General features: G+C 32.0%; 1 pseudogene; it reads right to left on the reverse strand.

Moving 5' to 3' along the window:
* Window positions 1-1,488: 1,488 nt before the first annotated feature.
* LOC142632226 (cysteine-rich receptor-like protein kinase 26) lies at window positions 1,489-6,013 on the reverse strand (annotated as a pseudogene).
* Between the last annotated feature and the right edge of the window lie 6,080 nt (window positions 6,014-12,093).

Raw genomic sequence — 12,093 nt, forward strand, 5'->3', positions numbered from 1 at the left:
TGTCAAAACAAAAACTTTATTTTTTCCAAAACTAGGTTGTTTTTCAATATCATCCAAAACGTTATATAATTTTGATATTGTATCAAAATAAGTTGTTGGGTCAGATTTTGGATGCTTTTGATAATTTTTGGATGATTTAGTTGGTTTCCTTCAATAAAATAAATCTACACTGAACTTGGAGTTTATCAACCAATCAAGTAACTATCTTCCAACTAAATTGGTACAGTCCAGTTTCTTCTTCATCATGCAGTTTTTTGGCTTGATGAAAGTACAATATTAATGCGTACAGGTTATTGAAGCTAATCTATAGTTTATATTGAAATATCTATAATTTATATGTTCCTATGTGTATATTTGTTCATTTTTTGGAGTTAGCTTCATGACACTTTTAATTGTATAAGTAGTTCACAAATGTGTGAAAATGTCCTTACACCTAAACTTTATCATTTATTAACTTTTGAAATTGATTTATGTAAACTTAAAATATATACTTTTTAATTGATTTGTCTCAATTTTTATGGTGGGTTTGAACCTAGTATTGGAATTTGTTAAGAAAGAGTGCCTTTTTCATTCCAGGTTTGGTATATAGAGCAATGACATTTAAAGAATTATGTCATCACATATTGCAGCTGTATATATGTAATAGCAAATTCATAAAAAATGTGATAGTAAGTAAAAATACAAATAAGAGACACAAATCTGGGAGTATCTGAGGCTAGAATCGACTCCTTTGGAAAAAACAAGTTTATGATCACTACATTAATACTAATACTAGTATGTTTATGATTTATTTTTTTGGAGATAGTTCCAACCTATGATGTCCACTTTTTATGATAATTCTTTATCATCAGACCAAAACACCAATCAGTTTTTGATATAGGTGGAGATTGAACTCCAAATCTCTTATTTAACTATGAGAGACTCTATCGATTAACCTAACTGGAACCCACTAGTATGTTTATGATCTAAATATGTCACCAAGTGGCAAATCTGCAAATACATGTTTTATTATTATTTTTTCTTGTGAAAAGAATACTGTTGGACCAATTTTCAACTTGTTTAAGGTGGCACATTTTTTACTAGCTAGAACTCGACCGTTTGTCATATTATATAAGTTTTTGAGTTGTTTCTCAAAAAAAAAAAAAAAAAAAAAAAATTTTGAGTGGTTTGAAACGTACTATACTCTCCAAAATAAAATAAATAAATGGCTGATTGAAATCCCATAAAAAAATAAAGGCTGATTGAAACAAAAGTGGATGGGAACAAGCCAGAGAAAATGAAGTGGCTTCGTTACCATGGACGCATATTCTGAATGAATTAACACGGGAGAGATTAGACTTTTCGGTAAACTTTGAAAATGGTAGTCAACTATATACAGCTGCAGCGGTCTTCCATTCAACACGCATATAGCACTGGATTAGCCAATATTTATATATACAATATTAATTTAAAGTACTCAACTACTAGATATATTTCCTTCTCAAAAAAAAAAACTACTAGATATCAATGGTGTCATACTGAAGTCATGGATAGCCATGAATCTTACTAAGAAAAGTTTTTTTTTTGGTCACTAAATGGTTCAGATTTTGAAAAGAATGCTAAATTGTTAATGAATCATAAATAAATCATGTATTATGTATTCTTAAATAAAAAGAAACATATAAAATGGTAGTACATTTCAAATTCATTAAACAATAAGCAAGGAGATAGCGTAGTAGGTCGAAGACTAATTTATATATTGAGACTTAGACCAAGCTGCCTTTTGATTGATCGGAATCTGTCCTCTTTGGATCATACTCCCATTGTGAGGATGTGTCTGATTCAATATTACTATGCATAAAAAATGCAGGCTGTAAAGGTATTGGCAGAGTGACAGAGTAGCTATTAAGCATAAGAACAACTGAGGCCATAGATGGTCTATCAGCTACATTTTCTTGAACACACAATAATCCAATGTGGATACATCTAATTATTTCAGTTGTTGAACCGGCCTTCAAATTGGAATCCACAAGATTTAAAGCTTTTCCCTCTCTCCAATTTTTCCATGCCTGCAAGATAATTTAAATTAATAGATATGTTATTAGAGTAAAACAATGTGGTACCTTGTGTTTTCGTTGTATGTAGTGGAAACTCAAGATGCTTTTTTCTCCTTAAACAACCCATCATTCAGACTAGCAAGATTATATCCTAAATATCTAGTACAGTACGGCAGTACCAAAAGACTAAACCAATTTTGGACTTATTTTGTCAATTTGGTGTGCATTGTTAGTATCATATCAATAGGGGCATGAGATATGCCCAGAAAGAGATGCTATCTCTTTCTTTTAGAAATGTTATCTCACGAGATAGTCGCACAAGACCTTCCTCTCATAGCATATAGAATCCACACATACAGATCCCAAATGTTATAAGAGAGGTCTCATAAGATAAATTTTCATGAGAATACTTATCCATCAAAAAATGGAAAGAGAAGTTCAAAGGCAACATGTTGCTAGAGATAATCATACTATTTTCTTTGGCTTGCATCATTAACTCACACATGATTCAAACCTGCAAAACTCACCAATCCCTACCGACTTGAGAGAGTTTTTTAGGGCCCAAAATAATTATACTTACGCAGCTTAGAAGGTCTATATTTTCTCCATGTTGGAAGCAACTATTCTTTTTCCCAGATATTATCTCTAAAACCAGCACGCCAAAATCTAAATGTATCTGACTTTGCTGAGAATTGTCCATGCATTGCATACTCCGGAGCCATATATCCACTGCACAATCCATAATTAATTTTAAAAAATGATTGTTAGGACTTTAAAGTTGTTTCTAGGGTACAAAGAAAACATTAGCTTTACCATACAAACATACTTACTAGGTCCCCACAATTCTATTTGTATTTTCTTCACTTTGATCAAGTGCAAATAATCTTGCTAGGCCAAAATCTGCAATTTTTGGGTTCATCTCTCAATCTAATAGAATGTTACTAGTTTTAAGATCACGATGAATAATACGAAGTCGAGAATCTTCATGAAGATAAAGAAGTCCACGAGCAATGCCTTCTATGATTTTATAGCGCTTTTCCCAATTGAGATACACACTTTTAATTGGATCTGCATATTCATAAAAAGATATGATTATGTTAAATAGGCTAAAATGTGACAAAGTCTATCATTGCAAAACATGCCTTCCAAAATAACTACAATGGATATGATGTGAAATAAAAGTAGAAGTGCAACCATACCAAAAATGAAGCGATCAAGGCTTGTATTGGGCACAAACTCATAAATTAGAAGCCTTTCAGTTCTTTCCAAGCAAAATCCTAGGAGCCTAACTAAATTCCGATGTTGCAAGTTAGCCACTAGCAAAACTTCATTCTTAAATTCTTGATCTCCTTGGCCAGAATCTCTAGATAGCCTTTTAACAGCAATAATTTGTCCATTTGGAAAGCTTACCCTGAAGAATATATTGGAATAAAACACATTTGACTCTCCATTAATTTTACTTTTTTATATGTTATTTTACATAAATTATATAACTTTTTCATGACTTGTTGATATGATAAGTTGTACTTAGTACAACATCATTTTCATATAAGACTACAATTGACCTAACTTTTATAATAAAATAATTGACAACATATATCATATAAACAAGAATGAAAAATGTGATAAAAATTATTGTCATTAGATTCATTAATTTTACTCCCTCCAAATTAATGATGGGGTCAGTTGGTGAGGATACCTTGTAAACAGCACCAAATCCACCTTGACCAAGTTTATTTGCATCAGAAAAGTCATCTGTTGCAACTCGCATGATACCAAAGTTAAATTGCAACGCTTCCGCACTTGTAATCTCGTCCACAGCTTCGTCGCCTGAAGAAGAAGATCGAAGAAGGTCACAAATTAAAATACGTGCGTTCAACTTTTTTTTTTCTTCTTTCTTTTTGTAATCTTGCATTCAACTTCGATGACATTTTCACAACTTCTATTTATTTTTTGATAAACCACAGCTAGTTATTTCTATTGGTAATATTCATTATTGTAATAATTTTCTATTTGTTTTACTGGAAGTCTGAATATACAACAGCAATGACCTCCCAGCCACAACTAATTATTGATATTGTTATAATTTTTTTATTGATATTGTCAAGATCCATTATTATAATAATTTTCTATCTGTATAGGTGGAAGCATTATTTGAGAGAGCACAATAATTTAATGTTAAATTTTTTTTTATTTAATTAGATTATTTATTGTTACTTGATGGCACCTAAGGATCGATTGACAGAAAATATTCTCCAATTCATTTTTGTTTTTAACTTATTAATTTATCTTTAAAAAAAAATTATATATATCACTTTTTTTTTTTCTATAAAAATGTATTTTTGTCAATTTTCAACATATATATAAAAGTCTTCATCAAAAAGCTAGTTCAAACACGTACATATTTCCACAATCATAACTCAGAACCTACAATATATGACATCTCAGTCAGCACATATTTTCTGACTGTTATTTCCTTTATAAAATTCAAAATTCAAACTTTTTCGACAACAAATAACAATAAACCAATCATTTCACTTACTTTCTGGTTGCTCCCTTGGTTTCCTTATTCTTAAGTAGATGCAGATGGAGATTATGAGCACCACGAAAGCAACAATGGGCACAACTATAACGATGACAATTAGAGATTTGTTACTCTTCTTTCCTGCAAAAGAAAGAAAAAATATTTGATTTCATTGTTCTATTGTATTCATCGTAATTAGAAGTAGTTTATAAAATTAAGAAAAAAAAAAATATAAACCATGATTTATGGATTTCTCAAAAATGAACAGAACATAAAGGTCTCTTAGAACCTAGTCAGTGAAAAATTAAAATAATACCCTCACACAAACTTTTAACTATTAAAATTAGAAGTAGAGTAGATATAGAATGTGAACTTAAAAGCTTCCTACTCGGATATCATGATAATCACAAATAAACCCAAACCCAAAATTAAAAATGTTTGAAAACGGTGAATTTAATTATTAAACTATAATTCTATCAACATATTTGTCACAACTATCCATATAAGATTAATGCCATATGTACCTTTTGCTGCAGGGGAATTTGTTGATGGTGGAGATGGAGATACGGGTGGCACTAGCGGAGGCGATAGTACAGTTATACCTGTGGGGTCATAGAAGAGAGAGACCTCATACCTAAAATTACAGCTGGGTCTGATAACTCTCCCTCCTTGCTTCCCATCACAACATTTTGGTATATCTCCCATAGCCCCAGCCAAGCAACCACTGCAATCTTGCTCGGACAAATCAGGTGAGCATTGCACAAGTGAATATAGTGTTTGATTGTTTGGTGCTGTTGCATTTCCCGCTGCAAACTTACGAAGAGAACCACCTTTTGCAGCTTGAACTCTTTGGCTATCCAACAAGGTCCTCAGGTCCTGATTGAACTGATCCACATTAGCGGATACGTTATTAGTGTTCCACATATAGAAAGCAGGACTAGCTTCCATGATCCCAAATATGCCGCGGAATGTGTAGCGTAACATGCAATAATCATACCATCCTATTGCTTCCTTCTGATTAGGACAAAGCAGTGGGAGAAGATTTGTAGCGTTGTTGAGGCAACTACGGCAAACATCCGGCTTAACATCTCCTCTACAAAGTCCAATTGCATATACTTTGTCTGGGTTTTGGCCATAAGAAGAATTGTAGAACCCATAGTCAATTTCAGTGTTGGAAGAGAGGGAGGAGAGGAGTTGATTGAGGTTTGCGTTGTAAATACTGTTGCTTGTGTAGTTACCATTGTTTAAACAAAAATGGTATAGGAAGCTTGGCTGAGCAAAGGCTTGAGCAATGAATATGCAAATGGCAGATAGGAAGAGAAGTTTGGAACAAACCTTTGCCATGTTTTCCTAAAGCTATGGCAAACATTTAGGTGAAGAAACTTGTCATATAGGCTTTTATGGAGAGGAAGAACTTTGTATTACTGCTATTTTTTTTTTTTAAAGCAATTGTATTACTGCTAACTTTGACGAACAGAAAGTCCATATATGATGTTGAAAATTCTAATGTTGATTTGAAACATTCAACCATTTGCTACTTAAATTTTGTCTGGTCAGTTCAACTTCAAGGTTACGCAAGAAACATATATATATATATATATATATATATATATATATATATATCTCGCCGCGATTGGTTGTGGAATTTGGTCAACCATTTATGCCTGTAGCTATCATCCAGAAAAAGACAAACATTTCCTGAAGTCAAGATAAATTATTGACACACGTCCCTATTGATAAGATTTTATATGAGCAAAAATGGCTGAACTTAGCTTGGCATTCTTAAGCGTTGAAAGTCAATGGGATATTCACAAAATCCCCCCTTTCCCGTGGGCCACATTATTTCGTCCTTCGTTATTTTATTTATTTTTTGCCTTTTGCTATTCCATTTATATTTTAGAAGTGAGACCACCCATTCTGAAAACAGAATTTGGAAGGTATGGCTATTGGGTAGGACCGTAGCATCTGCAAGCATTGGAAGGTATAATTATTTTTTTATTAAACGCTTGTAACAATTAATGTGATTGAAGAATTTTTTATAGATGGTTGCTGAGATGGGATTGAACCGCGAGAATGAAGAGGAAAAGAGACATGTACCATTGGTGATTGGGCTATTAAGCCCGTTGGTAATGTGCTGGAGTGATTTGACACTATTTTGCTATGAAGCATGGGTGTGTTTTCGGATTCGGGTGCAGTGGGGAACTAACAATTTTTGAAAAAGTATGGTGCGAGAGTATGGCGAGGTACACGATTAAAAAAATTATTAAAAATATTTTTATTTATATTTTTTATATATTACTAAACATACTTTTTTTTATATATAATTGTAAATATATGCCAATTTAAGAGTAATAAGAGATAATAATTAAAAAAATATGCTCATAAATTAGAATATATATATATATATATATATATATATATATATATATATATATATATTATTCTCTCTTTACTCATTACACTTTAAAACCAGCTCCACTTACCAATTATCTTATTTATTTCTGTATCTTCTCTTTCTTACGTATTCCCTTATCCTCATTTTTCTCTTTTAAGTCCTATTTCTACCAAATCCCAATATCCCCACATCCCAATTCCCAAATTCCATCCCAGCCGTGTATTCAAAATTTTCTTTGAAGTTCCCTTCTTCTTTTTAGCTTTCAGGACTTTAGTTCTCTAAACAGTCTAGACTCTCTTCTTCGTGATGAGTGTCAGCTCCAAAGAGTGCCTCTACTTGTGCTGTAGAACTCTCTTCAAGAAACAATGTGGCTTTGAGTTTAGACCCAGCAAAAGACGAAATAGGTAGGTTCGAGAAAGAGAAAAGGAAGCAAATATTGGCCGGTTTCGGCTGATTTGGTAGGAATCGGCTTGAATAGACCGGAATCGTAGCCGAATGGGCCGGAATCGGCGCGAATCGGCCCGTATCGGCGCGTGTCGGCGTGAGTCGGCGTGAATCGGAAAAAGAAAAAGGAAAAAAAGGGTGAATCGGCGTGTCGGAGGAGCGCCGCCGTGTCGCCGCAAGTCGGTGCGGGTGCGGCGACCACTGGAGCCGCACCCGTGCTTCCTAGCTATTTTGAGACCTAGGTTTTTGCATTAAGAGTTTTTTTGGGATGCAAACCATATAAGGAATGAGAATCAAGCACAGTGTGAGGATCTTGTCAAGGAACTGGCTTAGGTCTAGTGTTTATGTACTCTAAACCTAGCTACGGAATGCAGATATGTATTAAATACTTGCTATGTGTCTATATTCTAACGGGTCTAGTACATAGGAGTTTTTAATCCAATCCATGCCCTCTTTTCCCAATCTTACCTAGTATAACAATGTAAAAAATCCAAACATTAAGTATAAACACAAAGCGAGTGATATATCCAATTTTTAAATATACAATATTAGTTTAGAGCAATTAACTACTAAATATTAGCAATGTCATGCTGAAGTCATGGATCAATCAGGTTGAATAAGGAGCCTTATGAGGTAAGTTCTTTTTCCTGCTTTTTGTTTTCCAACTAAATGGTTCAAGTTTAGGAAAAGATTGCTAAGGTAAAACTGTTTCATCATTTAATAACATATATTTTTTTATTCTCAACAATAAATAAAAAAAAGCTTCAAAAAACTAAATAGAAAAATTAGTAGAATAATATTTCAAAATTCATCATACACTAGCGAAGAGATAACTCAATACTAATCCCCATTTATCGGAGTCCTTGGACAGAGTTGGCTTTTAGATTGATCTAATTTTATCACCTTTAAATCATGCTTCCATTGCGAGGAAAGGTTTGATTCATATATTGCTGTGTATAAAAAATGTATGTTCCAAATGAATTGGTAGAGTAATAGAGAAGTTATTAAGCATACGAGTAACTGAGGCCATGGTTTATCAGCTACATTTCTTTGAACACACAGTAATCTTGTGTGAATGTATCTTATTATTTTAGTAGTTAAATCTGCCTTCAATTTGGGATCAACAAGATTTGAAACTGTACCTTGTTTCCAATTTGTCCATGCCTACAAAATAATTTAAGCTAACAAACTCAATATTTGAGAAGAACACTATTTTGTTGTGTTTTAAACCAGAAAAAAAAGGGCTACTCAATATGAGATAGTTCTTCCCTACTTTAAACTATTCATTCTAATAAGCCAGATAGCAGTTAATAGTATAGAGACATACCCAAAAACAATCTCAAAAGATAGTTGTAGTCCACATCATAAAGCTAAGTGTATTATATTGACATTTTCCTTCTTTGTCCTTATGACTTCTGAAGGCTGTTTAACCAAACATCCCCACCCCCACAACACACACACCAGAGAGAGAGAGAGAGAGAGAGAGAGAGAGTAGCATTCTTTCAAAATATACAATTAACTAACGCATCTGATGAGATTTGAACTTGTAAGCTAATTTTACCATTCCATACTTGGGGTATGCAACATTAGAGAAAAAAAAAAAGAAAGGCATACTTACATAAGGCAGGAGGTCCTCTCCAATGCTCGCTCCATTTCAGAAGCAACTATTCCTCTATCCACTTATTATCTCTAGAATTTAGCACACTAAAACCAAAGACTTAGACTTCACTGAAAATTGTCCTTGCATTGCATATTTTGGAGACATATATTCACTGCATATTCATAAATTTTCTAAAACAATACTTGTTAGGACTTTCAGGTTGTTTCTTTTGTACATAGTAAACATCAAGCAGACCTGGTACTGTATTAGGTCCCAAAAATTCTACTTGTACTTTCTTCACTTTGACTAAGTAAAACAATTTTGCCATACCAAAATCCGAAATTTTTTGGATCTATTTCAGAATCCAGGATATTTCTTGCCTATGAGATCATGATGAATAATGTGAAGTTTATAATCTGCATAATGATAGGTAAAAGCCTCTGAGCAATGCCTTTCATGATTTTGCCAAAGCTATTTTGTCCAATCGAGTAATTTGTTGATAGGATCTACATATTCAATCAAATATATTATATGGTACTAAAATGTGAGGCAGTCTATACACAAAAAAGACATACAAATCATAATGATATTACAATGCATAAAATTTGAAATGAAAGGTAGAGTGTAAACTCATACAAAAAATGAAGTGATCAAGGACTTTTTATTTGGTACAAACTCATAAATTAGAAGTCTTTCATTTCCTTCCAATAAAAATCCCAGGATTCTAACCAAATTTTGATGTCGAAGCTTGGCCACCAATTTCACCACCATTTCTTCTTAGAATGTAAGATCTCCTTGTCCATAGCTTTTAAAAAGCTCTTTTCAGAAGTAAAAATCTTGTCCATTATAGAGTTTACCCTAAAGAATGTATTATGTGATTAAAATATATTTAACCCTTAGGAAAATATACTTTTTGGATTTAAGAAGCAAAGGATGGAAGATAACAAACTTTTTTTCAAATTAATAGAATTTTTTTTTGGAGACAATAGATTCCTTTAATTGAAAAGGGAAAGTTTGAACAATTGTCTTTACTTGGTGAGACTAGTTCCATTTCATGCTTCAGATTAAAATATAATAAATTTAATGAGGTATAACTGTGATGTTATTATATATAGATCTAACCCAAAAAAAAAAAATTCATTGTGAAATAAAATTTCTTCATTCCAAGTAAAATGAAGTGGATAATACCGTTTAGGATCTACAATTAATTAACTTACTTTTTGGTTTCTTCCCTTGTCTGCTTCCCAGCTCTTAGGTAGACGCAGATAGCTTATTATTATTATCACAAAAGCAATAATAGGTACAACTATGATGACAGAGTGAGATTTGTTACCATCTTTCTCTGCAGAAAACCAGAAATTTTTCACATAAAAATTTCTAACAGTTATAAAATTCGTATTAGTTTCAAAACCAAAAACTATGCAGGGAAAGTGCTATGGCAAAACCCGTCTTTCCCTTTTCACTTTCTTCTCACTTACACGTAAACTAGGAGAATTAGATCTAAAACCCTAATCACTTAATTGGCGTAGGAAAAGATAGGGCCAAAATAAAAATCTGCAGAAATGCATCTCGACCTGGGCTGGAACCACAAACTTCCCGACTCCACAAATTTGACATATTTCGAAATCTTAAACTTGCAGCTTCCTTTTTTTTTTTTTTTTTTTTTATAACATCTTGAGCACATCTAATATACCTTTATAGAACTCTAAGATCTATATCTAAACAAGTTTGTGTTCACGGTTTGCCACAATTATTCTAAACTTTTGGAACATAACAATGACCATTTTATATATAGAGTTAGATATAAGTGATTATGTTTTTTATGGTTTATTTATATTGGATTCCTTGTTTTCTATGCTAAATTAACCCATTTGGCACAAAAATTAAAAAATTCAAATTAAATGGAACACATAGCACAAAACTAAACTGAATTGAAAACTAATTTTAACACCGAATTAACTCACTTGGTACAAAAATTTAAAAACTTAGATTAGATAAGAACATGTAGTGCAAAATTAGACTTTAATTGAATTCTTATTTGAAATATAATTGGATTTTCTCTTAGCTTTACCTATATATATATGTGTGTGTGTGTGTGTGTGTGTGTGTGCACACACATATATATATACTAACTTGTAACCCCATACATATGCATAGATACACTTAGTGATATACACAAACGCACAATATAATTCCTATATATATAATTTAAATACTATTGATAGTCATTTTTATATTTTTGTTTTAATCTCTTTAAAAAATTTTGTAAGGATATTATTAGGTATAAAATGTAAATTGTCCATATTGTTATGCATATATTATTGTAGTTAATTTTTTTTTTAACGATTCATTTATTCTAGACTTTTTTGATTTTTTCTACTTAATAACTCACTTTGGATGAATATTTTAAGGATGTAGTCTCACATTTGATTATAAAATTAAGAAATAAAATTCTTTAAGGAAATAAATAATTTAGAAAAACATGACACAAAATTGGAAACTCTAATTTCCAATTCTAATATAAGTTTTTCTCAGACTTCACATATTATATATATATATATATATATATAGAGAGAGAGAGAGAGAGAGAGAGAGAGAGAGAGAGAGAGAGAGAGAGATGACTTATAAATTTGAATTATTTTTAGTTATATGATTATGTTTTTTATGGTTTTATTATATTGGATTCCTTGTTTACTATGACAATTAAATTAACTAATTAGACACAAAAATTTAAAAAATTCCCGATTAGATGGGACGTGGTGCAAAACTAAACCTCTAATTGAAATTCAATTTTTTTAATAAATTAACTTCACTTGACATAAAATTCTAAAATTTAGATTAGATGCGATACATGGCGCAAAATTAAACTTTAATTGAATTTCAATTTGAAATTTAATTGAATATTCTCTCTACATTTTACTCCATTCCAATTTGATACGTTGTTATTGTTCCACATAGCAGAAAACAGGACTATCCTCCATGATACCAATTATGTTGCGTAATGAGTAGCGTAACATTGCAATAGCCTGCTACCATCCTCATTGCTTCTTTCTGATTGGGGACAAAGCTGTGTGGAGAAGATTTAGAAGTGTTG

The sequence above is a fragment of the Castanea sativa genome, chromosome 4 (assembly GCF_040712315.1).
Source record: "Castanea sativa cultivar Marrone di Chiusa Pesio chromosome 4, ASM4071231v1".
Taxonomy (NCBI): Eukaryota; Viridiplantae; Streptophyta; class Magnoliopsida; order Fagales; family Fagaceae; genus Castanea; species Castanea sativa.